The sequence below is a fragment of the Tyto alba genome, unplaced genomic scaffold (assembly GCF_018691265.1).
Source record: "Tyto alba isolate M040663 unplaced genomic scaffold, T.alba_DEE_v4.0 Super-Scaffold_40, whole genome shotgun sequence".
Taxonomy (NCBI): Eukaryota; Metazoa; Chordata; class Aves; order Strigiformes; family Tytonidae; genus Tyto; species Tyto alba.
Genome location: NW_024881316.1, coordinates 19,749,286 through 19,774,090, shown reverse-complemented (window position 1 = coordinate 19,774,090; position 24,805 = coordinate 19,749,286). Strand labels below are relative to the sequence as shown.

Genomic DNA, 24,805 nt, shown 5'->3' with positions numbered 1-24,805 from the left:
AGTGATTAAGAAAGATCCATCACCAATTGCCCTCATACTTTACCATCACCCCGACCCGTGCATCAGCTGGGGAGCCCCGTCACAGCGGAGGGTCGGAGAGACTTTCCCGGCAATTGGGAAGTCCTACACAGGGCGTCCGCTCGTAGGTGAGGTTTCCGTCTGTGCTGTGAGAGGGCCCGGCTTTTATGCAGTTTAACAAACAAATCTATACAAAATGCACGGGAGATATCTGGTAGATTGACATGCCTCACTCAGGCGTGTCCAGATCTGGCCAGGATCCAGGCATGTCTGAGGAGTTTCTGTTTTTCTTTACATTTGGGATTTATAGTTACTTCCTGTTGTTTACTTACAGTTTTCAGGGATTGTTCCCAGGGTTACATTTCATGCTGATAAGATGCTGGTTGCTTCATGCTGCTGATACGATGCTGGTTGCTGGTCGGGGCATTCACTCAGAAGTCAGCTTTGGTTTGAGGCGTATTGTTTGGGCCTTTTTTGTTTCACCTTATATCTCTTACCCAGTGCCATGTCCACTTTTGCGCAGGTGAGTTGTCTCATCTAAGCAACAGTCCTATCATGGCCAAAAGGGGAATGAAGAACCTAAATGAACTAATAACATGACCTAAGTAACTAAATCTAGTATAACTGAAGTATTCTGATAATTTACCCCATAAAATTATGCGGGAGACAGTTTTTAAATCTTTCTTCTAATAGGAAAAAAAATAATTTTTTTTTCTAAAATATATATTGAAGTCTGAGGATATTTTCCAACAGACTACTTTGAGAGCCATTGAGTCATGATATTTAAGTTACTTCTTTAGAGTACTTCCAACTAGTACCATGAGAATAAAATGCCAATTATTTATTGTCAGAAAATACAGATAGATAGCAACTTGGTACTCATCTGGGTTTAATATACACATTTCTGGTATCCTTATATTTACTCAGGAATATCAGGTATTCGTGAAAAATACAGTAACCATAAAACACTGAAAAAGAGACTCAAGTGCGAATTTCCATGCTCCTAAATATATCGTCCTCATTTACTGATATGAAGAGGCACTTGGCACTCTCTGGTGCAATAGAATTATAGATTATGCAGTTCTTAATCAGCTGTGTAATACACAAGCCTTCCTCACCCAATTGTACCAATTCAATTTAGGTCATGAAAATTGCCACAAGGCAGCCTTCCTCTTCTGGCATTGACTGACTGTCTGGAAAGCCGTGATTTTCTAGCAGTACAAGTCAGCAGTGACCTGCTGAGAGAGCTGGTGCAGCTTTTAAAAGCTGGTTCAGCACAAGAAGAAAAAGAGAGCTGACACTAACTGTAATTGTCAGAATCCCAAGAACTGTGCTTTTAAACATCTGAGAAAGATAAACTGGAAAGGGGAAAAGAAAAAATAGGAGAATGGAAAAAGTGGAAAAAAAAAAAAGATGCTTAAAAAATACAGAGAGAAAATAATTTTTTTAAAAAAAAAAAAAAAAAAAAAAAAAACACCAAGAAACCCAAAGAAAAAAGAAAGTCTAAAACTTAACTCCCTGATAAGAAGGTAGTGAAATATAAAGCAGCAAATAGAATCTGCTTGTATTTTAGAGACTGTCAAATCTTAGAGTAATGGGTAATACCTCTAAAGTAAAATCGATGTTTTAGGGTTAACACTGTATGGAATTGATATAAGTCTATTGAAATCATATGAATTTCTCTGCTGACCTCAGTCTGTATCAGTTGCAGTCTCCAGCAGGCACAGAACTAGAATAGTATAAAAAAAAAAAAAAAATTAAAATAACAGTAGATGAGAAAATACAAATTTTGATGGCTTATATATAACTACATGAGTTTTCTGAGGATGCTTTTATCCCATTCACTTGTAGTTTCACAAGTAATATGCACTCTTGTTTAACCAGTGTATGGTGGCAAAAAATAATTTAAGAGTACACAAAAAGATTAAACTTATTTTACCAAAGAAGCCACACACAATATATTAGCATTGTGCTTGAAAGTACATCTACAGCAATAAAGTACATGATAACATCCCTGAGTACTGGGCATTAAAGCGAGCTAATATTTATTTGCCCAGGTAAGCTAAAAACATTAGTAAATATGAACTGCTTATTTGGATATGATGTTGATGGATTTGGGAAGAAAAGTAAAAGGAAGAACAGGCTACAATGGAGGGCAGCAGGGGAGGAGAGGAAGAAATATTTAGGTTCGATGATTCAGCTTCTGAAGTTAAAGCAAAAATCCTACATATCAAAGATAGTGGATGAGTTCATAATTAGTCTGGTTTTCATTTTTGACTAATTATACCATAATAAGCACTAGACAAGATATCTTGGAAATCAATCTACTAAAAATTATTTTTTAAAATAGGAACTAGGTCAGATGAATGATTTGTGGGACACTGGTTTTCAGTGAGCAAGTTGTCCTGCCTCAAGGCTGATATCTTAATTGCATCTGTGTACCATAGTAGTTTTCCAAGATGGAAAAAAAAAAAAAAAAGTATGAACCTCTTGAGATCTCCTCTGAAACACAACATCCTAGAATAATGTTAATTACTAAAGGTAAAATGGATCTGAAGAGAGAATGGACTTTTATAATCTGATGCTGAACATTTGTGATAAACAGAAATAAGTAAACATGGAATGAAGGTAACGTTGAAATCATCAATCAACAAATCTAGTGATAACTGCTATAGAGGAAGACTAAAAAGGGTGAAAAAATAAGGTGAATTATCAGTTTCTGGGTTATTCTGGTGTACAGGCTTGAGTATTTAAATGAGAAGCTTATTCAATACTCTGGCTTCAGCACAAGGACTTTCAGAAGAAGTTTGATATGTATGTATAGATAGTAAAATAGCTGAATAGAAACTATTGCAGTTACAAGTGGTTGGTTGGTGAGCTTACATATGAAGTTGGAAATCTAGTGAAAAGAAGAGTTATCACTAAAGGATGCAATTTATCAAAGATAAAGTGGTGACGGTGTAATTTCTATGAGCAAGAGAAAGCTGACAATATGAAGAATTTTCTAGTCTTCACACTTCCAAAATGTGAAGAATTCTCAGGTTTCTATGTGGGTTTCTCTTTCACCCATTCTAGACAATTTGGAGTTTGAGTGAGAATAGAAAAGTGGTTCTGTCACCAAGATGCAATGTATTTGTTTCAAACTGTGAAAGTTCCTGCCTTAATTTACCTGTTTTCAAACTTCCTTTCACACCAGGTGCACATACAGTTCTAACAAAGGACTTCAGATGATGGTGGCTTCCTAAAGCAGAATGTTTATGTTCCAGAGTCAAGTTTCATTATCGAAAGGAAGACTGAATAGAATGGTCATTCTGCACCAGGCCAAAGGCCATTCTTGACCCTGTCTTGTGCACTGGCCAATACAAATTGTCACATTAGGAATGGTCTCCTTAGTGCCACATCTCAGCTTTCCTATATCTTCAGCAGTGCAACACTCGCTCTCCTCCCTTTTTTTTTTCAGTTATTGTCCCTTGTGATCATTTGGTTTCCCCCAGTTGTCTTTTTCTGCTCTTCATTTGGGGACAGAAGACATTTAATATTTTGGTGAGATGATCTACTGTGTGTTGCTGCTTGTCATCAGTAAGAACTCTGGCCATTAGTAGTGGGGACTGTCAAGTGTGCCCTGCCTAGTCCCCTACCTGGTACTTTTTTTGGGGGGGTGGGGGGAGAGTTGACCTTCTTTGTCCTCGTGTACTCATTGTTTGCTCAGCTACAGGGAAAACCAACAAGAACACTGATTGATGAAGGTGTCTAGGTGAATAAAATTTGGAGCCAAAGTAATTTGCTGGGATTGTAAAGAACAACAAAGGTACACTATCCAGGAGGTAAAAATATTTAGGTAAATGTTGTGGTTTAATCCACTAGGCAGCTAAGCACCACACAGCCACTCTCGCTCTTCTGTAGAGGAATGGGAGAGAGAATCAGAAGGATACAGGTGAGAAAGCTCCTGGGTTGAGATAAAGACAGTTCAATAAGGAAAGAAAAATCTGTATACTCAAGCTAAACAAAATAAGGAATTCATTCACTACTTCCCATGGGCAGACAGGGGCTCAACCATCTCCTGGACAGCAGGGCTCCATCACATGTAATGGTGACTTGGGAAGACAAATGTCATAACTCCGAATGCCCTCCCCCCCCCCTTCCTCTTCCTTCCTCCAGCTTTCTTTGCTGAGCTTGATGCCATATAGTGTGGGATATCCCTTTGGTCAGTTGGGGTCAGCTGTTCCAGCTGTGTCCTCTCCCAACTCCTTGTGCACCCCCAGCCTATTCACTGGCAGGGCAGCATGAGAAGCAGAAAAAACCTTGACGCTGTGCAAGCACTGTTCAGCAATAGGTAAAATATCAGTATGTTATCAACACTGTTTTGGTCACAAATCCAAAACATAGTCCCATAATAGCTACTCTAAAGAAAATTAACTCTATCCAAGCCAAAACCAGTACTCTAGACTACAGCTTCAGCCAAGTGCTTTTGTAGGACAGTACCAAAAACACTGGCTGCAGCTTCTCCCACCCCTACTAATGATTTACAGACCACCAATAAATAACACTGAGTTTCTAAAGTTTTGGTATGAACTAATTATACCAGATCTTGGCAAAGAAAACTGATGTATTCCTATTCTGACTAGAATGGATGAGATCTGTCTTAGATCTCACAGGAACTGACATTTCTAGAAGTTTATTTAAAATTTTTCTTCATTTTTGAAAACAAATTAGGAGAAAAACATACAAAGAACTTTTGGTTCCCCAGTGTTGAACAGAAAAATGTTTTGGTAGAAAAAACAGAAGAGAGAAGATGCTGTAATGGTTAAACCAAATACTTCTCTTTATACATTCTAAGTTACTGAGGCTGATATAATTTTAAACTTCATAATCGGCAGACCTGTCATGATTGGTAACTGTCTACTGGTATATCTTTAGCCTGTCCAATATATCTTTGGTATTAACTAACCAGTCCTCTTCACAGTTAATTGAAAATATTGCAACTTTTTTTCCACTTTACATGGAAGAAGCAATTGTGATAACTTGTGAATATGTGAGATATCTGGGGACTATAGACACTTTTTTGGGGACTATAAGGGATGCCACACTGCACAACACATGATTAAGCAAAGTGGAACATTGTGGGTTTCTCTACAAACTGATTGTAAATGTAAGTCATAGTGTAGTGACCGCTTATGTCTGAGGGTATTAAAAGCAGAAAGGAACCAGCAAGCCAAGAGAAGCAATCATGACTAGTACTGAAAAAAAAAGAAACAGTGACAGAGCTCCTTGGTAAATTTGCTGGTAAAATATGTGTGGCAATCATTAGGTGGGTATTGTTTGCTGTTTGTTCATGCTTTATTCAAGGAAAACAAAACTCTGGTGCAATACTGTTCTTTCACAATGAAGATGTGATAAAGAAATGGCCAACTCAAATGACTTCTACTAACAACAAACTGGCAGTCATTCAAAGTTAGCTAATCACTTTGGCCATAAGGAACAATAGTTTTCTTTTGTTGTGTTTTAATTACTCTATGGAAGAAAAGATTTGAACTTAAACTTCTGTCATGATGTAACCCCAGCCAGCAACTAAGCCCCACACAGCCATTCAATCACTGCCCTCCAAGTGGGATGGGGAAGAGAATCAGAAGGGTAAAAGTGAGAAAACTCATGGGTTGAGATAAAGACAGCTCAATAGGGAAAGCAAAAGCCATGCAAGCAAAGCAAACCAAGGAATTAATTCACTGCTTCCCAGGGGCAGGCAGGTGTTCAGCCATCTCTAGGACAGCCAGGTTCCATCACGTGTAACAGTTACTTGGGAAGGCAAACACCATCACTGCAAACGTCCTTCCCCTTCCTTCTTCTCCTCCCAGCTTTATATGCTGAGCATGACATCACATGGTGTGGGATATCCCTTGGGTCAGTTGTGTCCCCTCCCAACCCCTTGTGCACTTCCAGCCCACTTGATGGTGGGGTGGGTTGAGAGGCAGAAAAGGCCTTGGCTCTGTGTAAGCACTGCTGAGCAGTAACTAAAACATCCCTGTATTATCAACACTCTTTTCAGCAAAAATTCAAAACATAGCCCCATACTAGCTACTATAAAGAAAATTAACTCTATCACAGCAAAAAAACACACAACTTCCTAAAGTTCAAAGCTGGCACACAAATATATATATGTAATTTATAACCATAAAACTTGCTCGTGGTTGAATGTGTCGTCAGGAATTGTTAGTCAACAACACTACTTTCAAAAACAGTAAACTGTGTTATCGTGCAGACTTCAGCTGAAGAAATAATCAAATATATATTTAGCTTGATTCATGTAGTCATTTTTCTATCTATGCAATATATTTTCAAATCACAGCTTATTCAGATTTATTAATTATTCCAACATGTTTCCCAAATACCTTATGAAATTGTACATTACTTGAAATAAAAATAAAAAAGTAGAATCCAGGCATATCTGGTTCACAGCTACCCCACACGTCTGAAATCTTTTGTCAAGAGAACTGTCTGAACTCACTCATTCAAAATGGGGTTAACGGGGAAACCAGTATCAATAAACCAGCAAAATCCCTTTTACACTTTTTCAGAATGATCAACAACTCTGAACAGTATAATTCATTGTGGACAAAGATTGTCAGCCTGCTGATATCAATAGCTAGGCTGGCAGAAGAAAATATCCACAAAAAAATCAATGGATTAGAAACTGGTTATTTTAATCTCTGGGTGCATACAGATAATCCAGTGAAATAGATTTAATGATTTTTATTTAAATTACACTACTGAAAATAATATAATGTAACACTGTATTAGGGTCATGGTGGCTGGGGAGGTAATAAAGTTAGAAGTCCTATCTGTGTAATCTACTTGCATTTACAAAGCTCTCAGTCTGCACTTTACATGTAATTGGTCACTCACATTTGCTATCTAGGACACTTTCCCTGTGCTTCCTGTCAAAACATCTGCTGATAAGTCAAGCACTCAGGAGCTTAATACTGTAACGTCCAGGCTTGTATGTTCAGTTTTACATAAGGCTTTGCAGACTCCTGTGTTAAAAGGTTTCTTACCCTTGAGGAGATCCAAACTCAATGTGAAAGGAAAGTAATTTAAAATTGTAAATAAAAATGAATGGATAAATTTAACCTTGTGCAAACTACCCTGAAGTATCAAACAATAGTATGTCCTATTGTGCTACACATTTTGAAGTAGGATTCTCTGTTAAGGTATTCCATTGGAAAAATCTGTGAAAATTAGCAGTGCGGAACATTTCAAGGTGGTCTCACCAGAGAGGTTCAAGATTGTTACAACAGAAGTGTATGCAATGTAATTCCATTATTTCCATGTAAAACAACTAATGATAATGAATGAAGAATTGTGCTGAAGCCTCCCTTCTCCACCCTGCTCCTCCCCACATAACTACAGTATGATGAGTTAAACTGTTGTAACAAGATTAGTTTTCATGAGGGATCACGATTTTTCACAGAAATCAGATTCTTAAACTGTAAAGATTCTGTTATTCAATCATTGTGTCCCAACAAAATTATTTCCTGTTTGTCAACCTCTACACAATCTGATCTGTTGTGACTGCCTTTTCTTATTAGTAGCCTATATTTAAGTGTTGTATTCTCTCAACACCTGGAAAAATATAAAATACCCTGTGAAGAAAGGGAGAACAGAGACTGAAGACATGGTGGACTAGAAACAGAAGATCTCTTCCCCTTACATGTCTTTGATATATGGTTTGTATTTAAAGCTATTAGTTTAATCTTTAGTAATCTTCTGGTTTCTTTTCCAAAATAAAAGTTCAGTTATTGTATCCTACCTACTTGTCAAATGCAGATTTAGTGTTCTCTAACAATTAAGAGGACATGAGAGTGTTGAATAATTGCATATCATTTTTGGTTTCATAATGCTAATTTCTGTACAAGAACTGTCTGTGCTTCACAGACATTAGTACAAATATAAGCCAGCTCTCAGGCTACACTGAAATTTTAAATGTTTAACTATTTCATTAGTAAGAGAGAATGACATTTATGAACAGACTGCATTTCACAAATCACAGCACTTGTAGATAATACAAGTAAAATAAATTTCCTTTTTGGTAAAAAGAAGCCATCTTCAAAGGAAATTGGATCTATTTACTGGAAAATATCTCAAAAGGTTATAAAAAAGACATAAAGCCAACATTTCTGTTTTTAGACATTGTGGGGTACTAAGCATAAACCATAACTAAAGAATATTTTGTACAGATATTCCTGTTGGTGCATTGAAAGAAATCAAAAGGAGCTTTAACCAATAATTTCCAAATAGAAACGGGTATTTTTTTGTGTAAAACCAGAAATTTTTTGTGTAAATAAACTCTGACAATTAAAATACAGCTTAAGCAAAGTTGTGACACTTTCAAAACGCTACCCAGGTTCTGGGGAGGGCCCTTGATTCAGAGGAAATGACTGAAAATGGAGAATGCTTGGGGTGAAACAACAACTAATGAGACTGCAAGGTCTAAATTTTAAATCCTCTTCAAGTTTCATATCACTGCAACTGTGACAGGCTGTCTTGGAGTGAAAAATAGAGATCTAGAATCAAAGAACCCCTTTCTAGCACCAAGACAGGCAGAAATTGAAGAGAAATTACTGATTGCACAGACACTCTGTGACTTGGAGGCACTCTGAGAACATCCTGTGTTAGGCATCTCCAGAATTACTTCAATGGGAAACACTAACCACTTCTCTGTACATGGACATGTCATCATAGATATATTTTGTGATACATCATGAACTGGATTTTGTCAGAAAAGCAAATGTGAAAACACCTCTGAAAGAGAGAAACCTTTCACAGACCATAACCACGTGTCCTAACTGCCTTGTTTTTGTTCACTGACTGTGTGACTTTGAACCTACAACAACACTTATTTTACGCTCTACAGAAGATCCTTACCAGCAGGGCTGAAAAGAATAGATCCTCAAGTAGACTTCTGCACTTAAATCAGATAACTGCACATGTTTTCTGTGTTGTCACAATTGTTCAGTGGGTAAATAAACATAAACAAAAATAATAAATTATACTTGATTATGCAAACAATTGTGCATGACTCCTGATCTGCCCTTTCATCTAAATTAGATCCTCCTGGGTTTTGTGATCATTATATTTTCAAACTGAAATGCATATCTGTGTTTAAATAACAATGTTAGCATTTAAAGAGGTTTAACAACATTAAATTACAAATGTGCACAACACTGCAATGCAGCAAATTTGAACATGTACAAAGAAGAAAGGATAGTTCTAAATTAAAATATATTTATGCAGGAATTAAAATCTACATCACTCTTTAAGAAGAGATACTGCTTCATATTGCTCTATTTTTATATAAAAAAAAATATTTCAAAAGTTTGTTACAGAGTATAATTCTCATGTTTCAGACTTTTAAGATAATTTTCATTGCATCCATTTTTGGATTTTTAAAAAAGACCCACAGAATAGTTATAGTAAGAGAGCCTTGCAAGTAGTTCTTCTTCAGTCCCTATTAAAAATATATGTGAGATCAGGAACCCTCAGATATTATCAGCCTTACAGCCTGGAATCAAATAAGTCTCCACTAATCTTTTATGAAGGATCGTCTTTTGTGATGCCAAGTCCCTCATGATTTCAGAAGCTTCTGAAACACATGCTACTAGTCCAAAAGGCATCACAAGCACAAAGCTAAAAACAAGGACCTTAAGACCCTCCTTGGGAGTCTCGGCTTTATTGACTGTATTATATGGATCAAAAGGATTCTCTAGTATCCATGAATTTCCCTGGTGGTTTTGTGCTGTGTTAAGCCAAAGCCCTTTAACTGAGTCTTTTCCACTTAACAATTACAAAAATATGACAAAAAAAAAATCGTATTTGGAAAGTTGGTGAGAAAAACACAGCATTCTCTTCTGCTCCTTGTGTGTTGGACTAGATCCAAACTAAGTCAAATGGCAATTAAATAGTGGAATCAGCTTCTATTAAAAAGAGCAATAAAACAACTAAAAGCATTAAAGATGTATTCATTAAATTTTCATTGTATATAATACTCAAACTTATTGTCAAGAGTATTAAAAGGTTGTTAACCCCAAATATGCATATTTAAGAAACAATCCAGGACTGTAAGCTTGGAAGAAATGCATATATTTAATTCTTTATTTCTTTTTTTTTTTTTTTTTTTTTTTTCAGAATCTGCTTTTTTTCAAGGATTTTAACAAGTTTTATTCTTATAATGATATTTTCAAGTAAGCTGTCAGCATGTAACTAAATAGTCAACATGAAGACTTATTGTTTGCTTAAATTTAACTGATTGGATTAATCAAGAACCGGTAGTCCAAAAATTATTTTATCTGTATGAACCTTTTTCTTGTCTGCTTTTCCATTTCATGTCTTTTTATTGTGTATTTGTTTCCTGTGACTTGTGAGAGGCCAATCTTTTCCATATGCAAACTAGTTATTGCTATTGTTACTCTTACAGAACTTAACCTCCATTAATAGCATTACCTTAAACTTGTAGACAAGATTTAAAGAAGTTATTCATCATTCATTGCTTTTTCCATAAGTGAATACAGTTTCCATTAATACTGGTAAGTATAAATTGTGTTAAATCTTGATGTATATAGATGAAGAGCCGCAGTGAATTTTAGAATTTAAGGTGCATTTTATTTTGTTTAGCTTTGTCTAGAAGGTATTATCTACTTCAATTGCAGGCATAATGTAGGAATTTCTTCTGTCACATTGTTTATATAACATTATATATGGACCAGACAATGTAACTACAAAGATCATTTTGTCTTTAAAATCTGCCTGAAGTTATATATTGTATATATATCAGAGATATTGATATATCTTCTTGCAGCACTTTATCTTATCCTAGAAGACTTTGGATATAGAAACCTGTAAGAGTCTTTTGAAGTCATCAGTTCTTGGGCGACCAACAAATAAATACTGAATTTCATGTTCTGTCCCTGTACTATCAGTAACTAGAATGACTAATAGTAGACATGCTGTTATAGTTAATGATGTTCAAGCACCAACAATAAAATCAAATTATCCCAACAGTCATTGTTTTTATATAAGAATTGTACCCTTTCAGAATTCATTCTTTATGTATATGTGATATTCCTGAACCTTGATAAAAATTCAGATTAATGTTTGAAGGCAGTCTCACTTCGCTGATTATATGTATTCAGTCAAAATTCCATAGCAACACCATATCCAAAGGCTAAATAACGAATTACCCTAGTATCTGGAAATCAGGATGAATCAGAAACTTTCATCCACAAGAACTGTTTAAAACCCATAAGAATGGCAACAGGAGATGTAATTCTCTGCATATTGTTGTACTAATTGGGCTGGAAAAAGCCTCTAATATGTATTCATGCTTAATTAATGTAAAGGAAAAAAAAAAAAAAAGAATTGTTGCTTAAAACTGGCAACCCAAAAGTGTGCTGTTTTGGTGAAGTCTATTTTTAAACTATCGTCTTTTGTCATTACTATATTAATAATTGCTTGTTATTCACTACAAATGTTATTTTCTTCCTTTCTTTTGCATGTCATAATTAATCACTTCATTCTGGTTTTCTATGTAAATAATTCATAGTTCTCATTTTAAATTCCAATGTTGTATTTGAAAAATTCAGAAATTTTTGTGGTTATTTTTGGAGTTTCCATTTGAGAGGTCACTACTGACTTGCTTTATACAAGATATTCCTAAAACATGAAAGGACATACTATGACAGATTTCCTTCCAAAGAAACAGACATTGAGTAAGAGGATTTGGAAAATAAAGAACTGAAATAAAAATGTGGGTCCAGTTCTTAACTAGTACAGACTGGTACAGCTTCATTGACCACTGTCTCTATGTGTCGGAGGTATCAAATACCTCACTAGTATCTTCAGTATGCTGTTTGTTTCTTTTTCTGTGAAATAATTTGGGAATTCATTTTTACTTCAATGGACAGTTCCCTGGATCATATCAGTATATTACATATGTATTTTCTTTATGTAACACCAGTTCACACGTGTGACTGGATAATGGGCATAAAGGCCTGTGCAGCTGGAAGCTGAATGAAATCTCTGCATAGTAATGGAGTAATAATACTCAGGGTGCTGTTGCAAATTGAACAGTCTGCAGAAGGTGGAAGAAGTGAGCACTCTGGTTATGTATTCATAGAACCATTTCTCTCACCATGCCTGACTGTCTCATATTCTTGCCTTCTATGCAGTTAAGATACAATTTCTTCTATTCATAACACTCAGAGATGGAACTCAGTACTTTGGCACAAGTAATTACTGCTGTGAACTAAAAATGTATGAAATGTGTTCTTTTTTGAGGGTTAAAATCCAACCAAAACAAAAAAAATAAACCTTTGCACACACAGTGCTCCCTAGAGTAATAATTCCAATTACACAAGTATGTCAAAAGAGCAACTTAATTTTGGGAATAAAGGCTTCCACTTTCCTCTTAATAATTTCTACTTATGATGATAGAAACCTACATAAGGCCTTAAGATGGAAAATGCATTGTACAAAACTAAAGGTATAGCTGTAACAAACTGCAACATTTGAAAAACACTTGACTGTGTGAAATTTTCTTTATTGAACTTGCTCCCCAAGACATTCCACAAGCAACAACTGCTTGATTAAAGGAAAAACAAAAGTTACACACAGCAAGCACAAAAGCTCAGATCTGCAAAATCTATTTAGGCACTTCATTCTGTTTGATTTGACAGGTGTTAAGTGCTTAAACACTTGTGTGGATCTGAGTCTTAATATTTACATAGCACTCTACATGTTCAAAAAGTACCTCAGATTTTTCACCTGGTGAATCCACAAAACACATATATAATTCCCACTTGATAAACAGGTAAACTGTAACACAAAAAAAGTACTTTCAACGTACACAGGTAGGTAGCAGGTACAGAATTAGGACTCAAGACCTGCTTACACTTCACCAAGCACATATTCTCTCACTCCACAAAAATTTATTGTAATTGAAAGATAAACCAATAAAAGTTACAAACAACATGATGACACCTTCCCTGCTTTGACCAGTATCTAAGAACAGCAGACTTCCATGTTAATGAATTTTATAATGTGTCTAATGACATTTACGAGTTAGAAGACATACGGAGTGTTTCATTCATATCTGGATTTCCTTGGGTTTGAGTTTTGTTTTGTTTTTCCGGCACCCAGCTTTAAAAGTCTCCTTCTGTGTTTTTTTTGTGTGTGAATATAATTACAGCCAGTTTTTGTTATCTGAGACTTTATATTTCATGTTCTGTAATGCAATTCAATTTACAATTCCTAACAGCAAGTGGTGAGTTTTCTCAGTGACTAAGTAAAGAGGCTGATAGACATGATTACTCCTGACTAGAAGAAAGAAAGAGAGAAGTGATTCTGGGAGTGCAGTTCTGCTTGTTTCTACACAGGGGAAGTCATGATCAATAATGCCCATCAAACAAAATGTTATAAAGAAAATAGTTCTGATCATATTTATCAAGAATTTGCTCTAAAATTTAGAGCACCGACAGAGAGAATTTCATAAGTCAGGAAACCAAGTTAATTGCAACAAAGAGAATAAAAGTTTTCCTTGAACAGCAAATGCTAGGAAATCGAAATGGCATTTCCACACAACAAGAGATTTTCTATGCTGAAGTACAGAACAGAAATATCTCATCTAGTAGACTACCTAGCAGAGATATCAAGGTTAGTAAAGCCATAACTACACTGAGGTCAGCACAGGTTGCAAAACATGACTAATAATTAAGTAAATCAATGTATGTCCAGCCCCCTAATGCTGTATGCATATTGCTAGAGGTCACCAAGATATGTGGCTTCAGTTCAGCACTGTTATGTTGGTGTTAACACTGATTTTATTACCATGACTGTAGTAAGGGTATGCATGCCCATTTTTATGAAATAGACATCATTCTTTTCTGGTAGTTGAATTACTGGGATCAAATCATACAGTACCTACAGCATCATTAAATGACTGAGCAAAAAACATACTGAGAAAATATCAGTCAAATCATCCACGTGTTTTCAGATTCTTCTGAATATTACATCAATTATACTGAAAATTTATAATTGCAGTCTTCTGTTTGATTTTTCACTACCATAACAGCAATGCTGATCTAAAGAAGGGTAAGAGGTGATCTGTGAGTGACACAGCTAAACTGGCAGAAACCCTTAGTAAAGATAAAGCAGTATCACTAAATTGCACTTCACAAAGAGAGCAGGTTTTATTTGAAGTGGTATAATTAACAATTACAGGGCAAAGTGCAGATTTTCTGATAGAATTTTATCTATACTAAGAGATTCCTTTACTTATATCACACACTAAGGTGTTACAGTATTTCTGGTGTAGGGCTGTCCAACAGCAGAGATTTTGATGGATGAAGTGGCTGCAAGGGGAAAGCATCATAACAGGGAAAAAACTGAATCTTTTCAGTTTTGCAGTTCACTATTTCATGGTCCAGACAAACTTTATAATATTTGAGCAGTAATGATGACCTTATTCAAAAGGTTATGGATGTATATATTGTATTTATATATTTTTAATGTTGTGTACATCCCTTACAACATTTTTGTGAGAAAAGATTGTGAGTGCAGAAGCAGATTAAAGACCTGATCCAAAGACACATAATAGAGATCTTAGATGGGATTAATGGTCATTTAAGTAAAAACACTTCATAAAAGCTTAAGTAGAGCATGTCTAGACCAAAGTCTTCTCTCTGACAGTGGCCACTAGCAGATGTTTTAGGGAAGAAAAATAATACGGTGCAAGTATAAAGTCATTAGTTTTCCAACGGATGCCCTCAGTTCAAACTACAATATGGAAATCACCTAAGTTAGAAATACCATAAACTACCTAAATTTTGAACTGTAAAGTTCTCTAGGCTCCTAAATTTAGTCTATATGGAACAATCTTATTTTGTTGGACTGATCAGCTAGTGCTTGCTTAACTTCCATTGTAGTTCAGATATAATGTTGAGTAACACACAAAGGACCCCAATGCCACTGACAGGCAATTTGATACCTACTCCTAGTTCATAACAAGGACACTCCAGTTGGACAAAGCACCTCACAGAGGAAAATATGTCTAGGCACTGCTTTCGAAAGCACATTGTCTCTGATATCACCAAGACTTTTGGAACATAGGACAAATTTTGGAATATTTATGTAGTGTATTTTGAAGTTGTAAGAGATCCAAGAAATGCAGAACAGTACTTTTCCTCTTCACATATACACATACACACTATTTTTTTTTCCTTATTTTTTTTTTAATCTCAGTAACTAAGTAAATCAAACAAGTCAAATAGTGTATTCATTGCATGTCAATACCAGGAATGTGCTTTTTTTTCTATGTTAATTCTACTTTATACACACACTGATGCAAAAACATTGATCTACATGTGCCTGTGAGTACTTTAAATTCATCCTTTATAATTTTACCAAATGTGCCAATTGGCACTTCATAACGTTGAAAGTACAAGATATTGAATACCAGTCTAAAGTAATGTGTTTGTCTACCCATTGTGAAATACACTCAGTCTGATCCCTCAATAGAGTAGTTCAGGAGAAGGGAGAAGGACCTTGTAACAGTTGGAAAATGCAAACTCAAAAAGAATCACTTTGAATAAGCAGTACTTCTACTAAACTGGTATAATATATGCTATCAAGTGAGCAGAAAAGCTTTATCTTATATCCTAAACTTCTGCAAAAATATTTACTAAATTAAGGACCATCTGTCTTTTTGACAATGTTTAAGACTATTTACTTACAAAATTAATGTCTTTAGTGCTAATTTTTCAGATTTTATTCAAAAAATAATGTAAAATATGATGTGATCAGTACAAGCTGCATATTGTAAATCAGCATGTATCTTATCACATTCTTATACAGGAATGATTAGCTCAGAGAAACAAAAAGGGTTGGATGAGGTGACTTTTTAGGCATTTGTATGTCAGTCTGGCCAGAAAAGCTAGGATTTCTTGCATTGGAAATGAATGGGGGAAACAGATGATCAGCCCACCTCTATTCATGTGTACTGCAGTTCTGAAAGAACCCGGTGTTCCCTGGTACAAATTAATTGTTGTTGGCAATATGTGCTGCTGTTGTTGGTACAAAGGGCAAGGTAATGTAATAATATTTTACTGGTGTCAGATAGTGTTGTGCAGTAAGAGGCTAGGGCAATTTAATGCAATGCTATTTATTTATAATGGAAGCCTGAATCTCCATCCACTGAGCTATAAACCTGCATTTTGCTGGATATAGAGTCTATTTCCCTAGATCACTGAAGCTATTAAAATCTGAAGACTAAGTTATTGATATGGAAACCTGTTGCTGAGTTCTTTAGATCTATCTAGTTCTCTAGAACATATATTTTTTGGAGGTCTTAGATGTTTGTTTCTTTTTTAGGCTTTATGGTACACTTAAGCCTGTCACATAGTCACTGTTTATCTTACTGATGTTATAATAGAAAATATAGCTTTAATAGCCAAATGGGACAAAAGTTCTTACATGGCATAAACTGATTTATATTAAAAATCAGCATATTCTCACTGACCCTGCATGTTTTAAGAAAAAGGTCAGATAGAATTTTGCAAGACAAATTTTCACTATCGCAGTCATCCTTGTATTCTGTAATAGAAATTGGCATATAATTGTCATCATTGAATTGAAAAGTTTCATATTAAGTAATATCTAGAAACAATTAAGAAAGTCAAAATTTATTCTTGCAGTTTATAATAATTTAAGCTATTGAACAGATGCATTGTAATACTATTTCTTTTCAAAGCACATTGTTACAGAACATTATCCAAGCACTATAGAGTAATGGAGATTAATATAGATCTCCGTTTTTGATAGGTCTAATATACTCATGCCCACTTGATGATAAACTGTGATTACAATACTTCATATCCTGATATGGTTTACTAAAAGAGGTCTATGTCTAACCAGAACCTTAACAATATCTACTGCTTTTATAATTTTATTTCTCACTGCTACGGACACTGCTCTATCAGATTTTTTTTTTTTTTTTTTAATATACTCAAGGCAGGGTACACTTATTTAAAACTGCCTATATGAAACAGAATCAGTATCACAGTATCTAATAAGTAAAGTTTTTACTGAAGTGTGTTTAATTCACAGAGAAGCTAAATATACCAAGGACACCAAATTTCAAAGAATGGAATTAGTAACGTATGCATATATGGTATGAGAACAAAATAGTCCAAGATGCTTTCTCTACTGGTAGTACAAAGGTTATTACCACAATCCCAGGCATATCACAGACAACAATGCCATTTTGGATGTTCTCCTACTAGTTCTGCTAACATTTAGATAGAAATAATTCAAAATCTGCCCACAATCTTAAATTTAAAAGATGTGGCTCAAATTCCATCTTGGCAAGACCAGAGAATATACTGAAAACTGAGCCAAAACTATCAATTATGACTACCTCTAATGATGCAGGTGGCAGATAGTCCTCAGATCCTATTGGAGTCTACATTATTTCTCTGCATGGCGTATGTTATACATATAGTGCATATTCATGTTATTTTTTTCTCTAGTTACAAATATTTTCCTATTGAAGACATTGAACTTGCTAGATTAAATTAATTTTTAGTCTAGGACCATTAAAATCAATACAACTGAAAAAAAAATTAACATGATGAAAGTTTGGAAACCTCTTAGTGTTATGCCTAAGGCTGAATCACTGTTATTACAAGAGAAAACAGAACTCCTGCATTTATCATCAGGAGTCCTTAGCTTTCAGCCAACATTAAACAGAACTGCCTGTTTCCCCAAGTATTGGTTAATGGACTTTTGTTTTCACCAGGACTTTACATGTCTGCATATCACATGTCAATGGTTACAGCTCAGGTACGTTGCATAGGAGAAGACAACAAATACTGCTGGTTAATACAATCCTATGGACATTATGGACAAGAGCATTATGAGGGAAAACTGTATTTGTGGAAACATATCAGTTTATATCCATTCATGCAGAACTTTGTTCCTGCAAGCAGAATTTGGGGTAACTATGCTTTAAACAGCATTTTAATTGTTCATGGCAATTAAAATAATAGTGGTATTGGCAAAAAAAAAAAAAAAAAAACCTAAATGGAAATGTTATATGCAAGTGAAAATTTAACAGGGAAGTAAATGGACTAGAGATACTTTTCCTCTACTCCTAGTAACAATCAGTTCAATATTAGTGGTCTCATAAATGTATAGTGATTGTACTCACCAAGTTTTGCAGCTTTCCTTTTCTTATATATATCATAACTTCATGTGCTAAATTATAAATCATAAAAATCATAAGTCACAACCATGACACCTATTGTGTACACAGACTTTAATCCAATAAAATCCAAGTGTGAACCAGACCATGTGGTCATCATGCCCTTCACCTTTCCAAAACTACTAAAGTTTAAAGCCTTCCTCTTGTTAGCCTTGCAGTTTCCTTGGTGCCTGAAGTTGAGCACAACTCTCCAAAAGTGATAGTGGTGAAACTCCTGTTTTTTGTACTTGATTAGCACTTGTCTGAAGAAAAGAAGGCCTGATACCTCCCTATCAACACAGCTGAGACAAAAGATCTCATATCTTGACAGAATGAAGAAGTCAGATGCACTGAAAGTATGTTAAAAAGAAGTAGTTACAACTACTCTAAGTTAGATCATCAGGTGATCCATTGGGCAAAACAGAGAAAAGGCACAAAGGAGCAGGAGGTCACCCCTGTGAGTTGACTCCTTCAGCTGAACTATGAAGGTTCCAGTATTTTCTCCCTTTATGAGAAGGATGAACAGACTAACAAGTTTTGTGGTGTTGTTTCGGTTTTTTAGTGGTCACAGCCAGAAATCCAGGACTCCTGCCTTTTGGGCCTTTAGATATTCTAGGACAATAATTCATAATATGAATATTATGAATATTATATAACATGGAGCAGGCCTATTTTGTATTCAGACCTCTAAAAACCCAAGGAGCTTTATCTCTGTAATAAAGACCATAAGGTATGATATAAATGATACAAGTAAGAATTATTCAAGATTACACATTCATTCAGGAAAAAAAAAAAAATCCCCAATCATGTACAGACATTTTTATTTTAGACATTTCTACAGATAAAGGCCTTTGGATAACATATTCTCACAGGATCAAGAAGTTAAAACCATTTTTGTTCATGCTTAACTGAAAATGAATCAGTACATGCATTCTGAATTTTATTGGCAGAATGTAATAACTCTGTAATCTTAAAATTTACAACACGGAATAATGACAACTATTTAATAATAAATATCTGAATTGGCGTTATAATTTTAAAGATCAGAGACATCTGTATTACATCAAAATTCCTTTCCTATACAAAGAAAGATGTTAATAAAGAATTAAAAATAAAACAATGCCTTTTTAATTTTGTGAAACTACTGGGATCTCTCAGCACTTTGATATTTTGTACATTAAGTCACTCTAAAGGATTGTGATGCTTTGTGAGAAGTTTCAAGGACACAGTGAAGGAGAATTAAATTATCGAGTAATGTTACTGCTTGTTCTTATATTTACATTTATCCTGGATGAAGGTAATTTACTGGGGGGGGAAGGGGCAAAGAGAACCATATATCACACTAATGCAAAGTCCATGAAAAATTTGTCCTTCATGCTATGACTGGACACTGTCAAGCAAGGTTTACAACCTTTTTATCTGTATCCAAGCAAAGCTATTTAATTACCTCAGTTGTCACCAGTTACAATATTTTTTTCCTGTTTATATTTATGAGGAAAGGAGGAAAACAATTCATCTGTTAAAAGAAATAACCTCTAAAGCATAACCTCCAGAATCTGATGTATTGATTCTCTTATGTTTCCCCAGATGGCAAAGTGGTGAAACAGAACCAAGAGCACCCAGAGGCAGTTGTTGTGGCTTCTCTGTGGAGAATTTCAGGAAGGCTTACGCTTTTGTTGTCCATAATATTGCTTGGGTTCCTTCTATATTACATGCATGCAAATTCCCCCCATGAAATCTGTGAGAAATGAGATTTAAAACAGAATACAGTCTTGACTAAAGAATGTTTGGTGAAACCCCTGGTCTTAGTGCAATGCTGTAGAGTAGGCACTCAGAATCAGATTGAAATCTCACCTATGTAGGACAGAACAGCACTGCAGAACAGACTGCTGGACAATAAGATTATGAAAAAATCCATGATGTTTTGTTTTTGCAACAAGGAGTTAATTTAAATTGAATTTCAAAAAAATTTCCTGGGCAAAACCTTAATCTTATTTTCACTGATATTCTACCTATCATAGAAAAGGCCTAGAACAGAAGTTTTGTTCCTGAGAATGTACACTGTATTCTAAAACACATGAATAATCACACTTTATTTGTCTTCTTGAAATTAAGGAAGTATTTTTAAGATAGTGTTGATATACTTCAGTATTCTAAACTGTAAAAATAACCAAAGTGAAATGAAACTAGAGGAGAAAAAAAACAAAACTAACCCTTTGAAAAGACAGTAAAGTGTACATTTATAGTTAATTCTGCCTAGCTAGCCACATTATTTCCCACTGTTTTTTACAGCAGTATCTCCATCTCTGTCATTTCATCTCAATAGCTCTGTCTGTTTCAAAGGCAGGGATGCTGTTTTATGCCTGCTACACCACAGAACTCTCAGCCATATGGATTGTCCCACAGAGACCCCTATGGGCTCCTAGAAAGGCTTTGCAGTCCACATATGATCCTTTTTGAAGCTACTCTGATCCTTCCTAGACCCATAAACCTCATAGGTAATATGAGGAGAGGACTCAAAAAAAGCCCCAATGATGCTACAGATCATAAATGAATATAAACAGACTGTCTTCATGAACATCCTGTTTATTAAGAGACATAGAATCGATAGGATCCGTGCATCTGCTAATGAATCTGTAATATGTTTGTTTTGTTTAATTTTGGGTTTGTTTGTTTTTTGTTTTTTTGTTTTTTTTTTTTCAATAACAGGGCAAAGAGGATAGTAACAATAGTGAAAACATTTAGACATTCTGCACTGGATAATTTTTTTTCTGTCCAGAATTACTCCACAGCTCTAAGCAAAACCTATTAATATGTGGGAAAAGGACCAAAACTATACAATATATCTTGCAAAAACACTATGGATAATTTATACTTTTAAAAGGGTTTTTCATTAAGATAGGATCACCTTTAATTGAAGCATCAATGTTTAGTGTATTTTTATATCTAAATTTTATTGTGGAACATCACCTGTGGAAATGGAACATGTAAATGCAGCTGGATATCAAAATGAGCAATACAGGGAACTGCTCGAAATGTTGATAATTGGCTACAGAACTTGACAAAGCCTGTCACCTCTGAAGTTTAGCTGGTTCTCCCTTACCTATGCTGGTTTACTGGTGAGGCAGAATTACAATCATCTTTTCCAGGGATTGCATACTTCTCTTACTAATTCCTTTCAGGTTCCTTCTCAAGTGAGCATTTCGGTTCCTGCTCCCTAATGTACACAATACCTTTTATCCCTGTTTAATAAACATCCATAACAGACTATAGAGGTTCTGCACGCAATTATGCTTTTCAAAAACAACAAAAAAAACCCACCGCATAACAATTTAAATTGTACCTTTATGTCACAGTGCAATGGTTTTCACAAGTATTTCAGTAAACTATACAAAATAATAAAATGTTGTTCTTTTATCAATGTAAATAATAATTGTCTACATTTGGATTACCAGTAATCTGCCGCGATTGAGAGACGGAGACCCAGCTTGATGCAAGTCAGGATCTACTTTATTGAACACAACAACCGATTTTATATTCCAAACAGACAAAGAGAGACATGTGTTTTAAGTTGATTGGCACAATGGTTAATCACCTAATACATATTACAAAAATTGAGCTCATGATTGGCTAACGTCTAAGGTCAGCTTGACATTTTCTGCAGTTAATTTTCTGCTAGCTCACAGCATTCTTCCTCTTTTTCAACTTCTACTCCTACATCCTGTTTCTATAGCACATGCTTATCTTTAGTTACGAAACCAGCCCTCCAGGAAGAAATCGTCCTTGGCCCCAGGGGTGTGACAGTCTGCTTACAGATTGTGCAAGTTACGAGACGCTAAGTTGAGCACGTCCTTCCTAATCAGCTCTATCTCGCTGCTAGAAGGAGAGACCAGGCTGCCCCCGACAGTAATCTATCTATAAAACTCAAACTAACAATTATACTGGCCAGAACAGATACATGAGAGTCTTGTGTAAGGGATGCTGGAGCAATTGTGGGAAACATCAGTAATCATCCATCACCTTTCTGTACAGACATAACACACACATGCAAATGTATATCACAGCTTCACAGTCTTGTACTGCAGCAGTATCAAAACCATATGAATTGTATAGGAGTATGGACTTACCAAAAGGCAGCCATTCTCTGATCCTTCCTTGACCAAACTTCTTACTCTAAGAGAGTTTTACATCAGCAGTGGCATCATGAAATTCTGTTGCTGTAGAAGTAAATTCTCCAGATCTTGAAAGTCTTTTTATGAATGCAGACCTACTATAAATTCAGAGCATTCAATGCAAGTTCTGCATTTACTTTTAATGTAACAGTACCAGTGAAATCTTAGCTTGATATTTTTGCTGTCCAACAGCTTTCATGAAAGTCCTGATTTGTTCTGCATCACTTTATGCAGAGCACCATTCTGTTATCACTTATGTGCGGAATTATGTTCATAGACTTTACTGACTACTACCAGGTGAACATTGCCTTACAGAAGCTAATGCCATGACTAAATGATTAAAGATTTTTGTCATCAAAATACTGGATAGGTCATGCAACAGTATACTGTAGTACTGCAAATGTGTACTACACAATATGTAAACAAGGGTTTGTGTACTTAGTTGCGATAAACTTTGCATGTTTACAAGTAATTTTCTCATTTTCCCAGATTTTAAATTTGTGCTCTTCTGTGGTTTTCCTCAGACACGTGTTGAAAAAGGAATAGATAAGTAGATCTGGTTATTCCACACCAGGACACAGATTTAAACCTAAAAGAAGGCAGATTTTTTTAGTCTCCCATTCTGTAACACCAAATTATTCTCCATCTCTGCAATTTGGAACCCCAAATTTCAAGTAGGCTCTGCATGATTTAATTAGCTGAAAAATTGCCTTGAAATCTCACTTTGTGGTTTGAATTCTTCCCTAATTATCCTTCAGAAAGGGGTATAATCAGATTAAATTTCCATTTTTTACAGATTGTTTTGGTCTTGTTAATAATACAAGAATGATCTCTAAAATGAAGATATAATTGCTGTTTACTTTGAAATACAATTGTACAAAGTCCTTAAACATACTGTACTATTTCCAAAATGTCACAATGAGATCATATAGGGATACAACAGAAGAGTCCAGATGCTGTATCAGGAGCTGAAGCAAAAATAGGTACTTTTTTCTCATAAACATAGGGTGGAATCCCACCTAATATATCTAACCAATCTGAGAATTATGACATGACCTGGACTGTTTTCCAACTTTTCAAGTGAATGATGCACAAGGTGTATGAAATGCCTGGACAAGCTCCACCACTAATAAATTTCATTATAAATATACTGGTTTTAAAACTTGAAACAATTCTATACAATTGCCTGAAATTTTTCTTTATAGCTTATAGATATCATTATAAAAATAAACCTATTCCACCATTCTTTTAGAAAAATATTTACTACCCTTGTTTACTTTTGTTGCAGTTTAATTAGTGAAAGTGAATACTAGACTTAATCAAGGAAATCCCCAATTTCTCACTGGAAGTGAAAAACAGAGCAGAGGCTTTATGGGATTTCTGTTTCGCATAATTTCTTTGGTGCTTTCACTTTTTGCACAACAATGTAACTATTATTTTTGTGCACAGTGTATACAAAACGTGGATGTATTTCATCTCTGCTATGAAAGAAAGCAGTTCCTGATACATCCCATTTGTCTTGCCAACTCTAAACCCCTTATCTCTAAAATGCTCTGTCAAATATTTAGTATTTATATTCCAGTTTGGTACTTATATTCCAATTCTAATTTTATGCAGAATATGATATCTTTTAAAAGGTACTAACTAAATAAAAATAATGTAATATCCTAGTTGCACACTGGTATAATTTCTTTAGCTCTCCTAATAGTACACAGACTCTCTCTGAACCTGCTGTTTGGTTTTTTTTTTTTGCATGAAGTCTGAGAAAACTCACAGTATAAGGACTGAGAATTAATGGTCCATCTACCAGGTCAGTTCCAAATCTAGTTATTGTATTTATCTTAGATATATTTAATCATTGAGCTCATTAAGAAGACCTATATAAAACTGTCTTACTGGATATATAAAGACTGAATTTTCTTTTTGCATTACCTTATTGTTTACAATAAAGAAAGAAATTACATTTATTTGCCATGGTGTACCCTGTTTAATTTATGTTGATTATTATATATCTTTATTCATATACAATTATTAGGCAACATTTTCTGTTTCCCCAATATAAATTGGGTTTAACTCCTCTTGCTTTAATAGATTTATGCTGCACATAGCGTGGTGGCACAGAGAACAGCACTTTACTAAGTGACACTCTGCAGATGCTTTCAAATCTCTTCCTGTGTGGAATTAGGACACAGGCAGAGCATGCGGTCTGCATTTGGGGCTGGAAAGCTTTTGTGGTTTCACCAGGAGAGAAAGCTTGTGTGCTTCAGTAGAACCCACACTCCTGACTAGCTTCAAGAGTGGCACAAAACTTAGAGGTAAGGAGTCCTGA

General features: G+C 35.1%; 1 long non-coding RNA gene across 1 annotated transcript; it reads right to left on the bottom strand.

The window, feature by feature from the left end:
• Positions 1 to 440: 440 nt before the first annotated feature.
• Positions 441 to 21,796, bottom strand: LOC116964120. The gene is made up of 3 exons (XR_004408565.2): positions 21,757 to 21,796; positions 1,709 to 1,747; positions 441 to 568 (listed from the first exon to the last, which is right to left on the bottom strand). It is a non-coding gene; the product is annotated as an uncharacterized LOC116964120 (long non-coding RNA).
• Positions 21,797 to 24,805: the final 3,009 nt, after the last annotated feature.